A 2749-nucleotide genomic window follows, 5' to 3' on the forward strand; every position below is an offset into this window, starting at 1 on the left:
CGATCATCGAGGAGTCGAGCGGCGCCGAGTCGACAGTCGACTGTCGGCCGGCGCGCTGGCTCGCCTTTCATTAGCGCGCTAACAATGAGCCGGGGCTACTCGAGATACGGCGCCAATTCAAAACGGCCCGCCCCGCCGCGCCGTGCCGGCTCTTCATTTCGGATGCGCGATAGCAGCAGACGACGACGAGGGCCTCGCCGGCCGGCCCGCGCGCTCCTGATACAGCGGCCCGGCTCTGCGCTCCTCTTTCTCCCTCTTCACAGCGGCCGCCCGGCTGCCGGCTCTCCGGCGGGCGCTATCTGGCCCCGCGAGATACTCTGCGCAGCTCAGTTGGCTTCCGCGCCGCCTACTCCAGCACTGCGGCGACGTCACCCTCGGTGCAGAGCGCACGACAAAGCAGTCGTCTTACTACATTTCCTAAAAGCTGCTCCACGTGTACATCAAAACATATGAACTTACACAACTTCCTTGGCGCAATATCGTACAAGGATGCATTAAAATGTAGAATTTGCCAACTGGCACATTTTCGTAAGGGCATCTTCCTGTCAGTTCAAAAGAAGAATCAAAGAAGGAAGTAATGACTGAAGAAAGAAACCTGGGAAAAAACGTAATATCGGGCAAGCAGGAATGCTTAAATACGCTTACCCCCTCCCCAACTCCTCCTCTTAAAAGAGCACACTGCTCGCGATGGGGTGCTTTTGAAAGTGTAGATCTGCTATCAGACAGTTCTGTAACCGCCACCACTGACGTGGTGGCAGCAATGAAGTGGTAACAGTCAACTGTGTGGAATCAGCACAGTAAGTTGCGTTAACGTGGAGACGTGGCAGAATTGCACGCAGGAGCTTTCGTGTTTGGAAGCGCCTGTCACCATACGGTGAGTTACGGTACCAGAGTTATTGGCGGATCAACGTAGGCTATCCAACGTGCCTTCAGGAAATGATCTGCAACTGTCGTAGGAACATCCTAACCGCCAGGGACCCGAGATGTGGCAATAGACTGGTACCGTGGTTGGACGCGCCTATGGCAACCCTGTCAATAAAGTTTCTCAATTTGTCGAATTGTTGATGTGTCAACTCAACCTATCGAACGTACATTACAGAAGTGGTGTAACTCTCGCAGCCATGGAACACGAAAGCGTGAGAACGGTTATCGTAAAAAAATCTCAAACAGCAGGGACCGGACACGAGTGCCACGCCTTGTCCATAGCAGCCGGTATCAAACCCGACAGGAATTGCTGCTGAGAGTGAAGACAGGTTCCATCTCAACCAGTTCCCGAGGAAACATTCCGAATGGAGCGGCAAGCAGTGCATATGTGGAATTAGATACATCACCCAATCACATTAATGTGACCATCTGTCAAAAGCTTGAATAACCACTTTTCCCAGTGAGGTTCTGGAATGTACCGGCTCCAGTGCTATGATGTCCATTACAATTATCCGGCCTGTTATGCCGTGGTCGGTTGATGAATTCTGTATCAATTCTCAACTTTTCGTCTCCGACTGCGGGAGACATCTTCAAGTGGGTCCGTAGCTCGATGGAAGATCAGTAGCGAGCCAGTGGGTGTGTTGGACCTTCCATCGAGCTAGGGACCCTCTTGAAGATGTCTCCCGGAGTCGGCGACGAAACGTTGGGAATTGACAGAGAATTCATCAACCGACCACGGCATAACAGCCCGGATAATTATAATGGACATGATATTTCCGGCCGTGAAAGTCTACATTTTAGTATCCAGTGCTATGGCCAGCTGTGCCAGATTTCCCAGCTGACGATCCATGGCGCGAACAGTCCAATCGAGGACGCCCCGCATTTTCTCGATCTGGTGTAAATTTGGGGAGTTTGGTGGCCAGGAGATTATGGCAAACTCATCCCGATGCTCTTAGAATCACGCCCGTAACTGCGATCTGTGTGACACGTTGGAGTGTCCTGCTGGTAGATGCCATCGTGCTGAGGAAAAACAAACTGCATGTAACGTTGCAAATGTTCGCCAAGGATAGATCAATACTTGTCGTGATCCATTGTGCTTTCCAGAATGACGAGGGCACCCAAGGAACGCCACGAAAACGTTCCCCAGCCCATGATACATGTAGGGTGTTCGCTTGCAGACGTTTCGCGCCATACACGCCACTGGCCATCTGTCTGATGGCGCATAAAACGTGATTCACCTGAAACGCTCACCCGTTTTGACTCAGTTGGCGTCAAGTTGTGGTATTGGAGTGCAAATTCGTCACTGATGAACAGCAGTCAGCATGCGTGCTTGAACCAGACGCCTCCTGCAGGGCCGGCTGTTATGGCCGAGCGGTTCTAGGTGCTTCAGTCCGGAACCGCGCTGCTGCTACGGTATCAGGTTCGAATACTGCCTCGGGCATGGATGTGGGTGATGTCCTTAGGTTAGTAAGGTTTACGTAGTTCTAAGTCTAGGGGACTCGGCAACGGCCTTGCCGCAGTGGATACACTGGTTCCCTTCAGATCACCGAAGTTAAGCGCTGTATGGCGTGGCCGGCACTGGGATGGGTGACTGTCCGGGCCACCATGAGCTGTTGCCATTTTTCGGGGTGCACTCAGCCTCGTGATACCAACTGAAGAGCTACTCGACAGAACAGTAGCGGCTCCGGTCACAGAAAACCATCATAACGACCGGGAGAGCGGTGTGCTGACCACACGCCCCTCCTATACGCATCCTCAAGAGAGGACGATACGGCGGTCGGATGGTCCCGATGTGGCCTGAAGACGGAGTGCTATGTCTAGAGGA

General features: G+C 52.9%; 1 pseudogene; it reads left to right on the plus strand.

Moving 5' to 3' along the window:
• The first annotated feature begins 2425 nt into the window (after positions 1–2425).
• LOC126089894 (5S ribosomal RNA) lies at positions 2426–2543 on the plus strand (annotated as a pseudogene).
• The last annotated feature ends 206 nt before the right edge of the window (positions 2544–2749 follow it).

This window comes from Schistocerca cancellata, chromosome 6 (assembly GCF_023864275.1).
Source record: "Schistocerca cancellata isolate TAMUIC-IGC-003103 chromosome 6, iqSchCanc2.1, whole genome shotgun sequence".
Classification (NCBI taxonomy): Eukaryota; Metazoa; Arthropoda; class Insecta; order Orthoptera; family Acrididae; genus Schistocerca; species Schistocerca cancellata.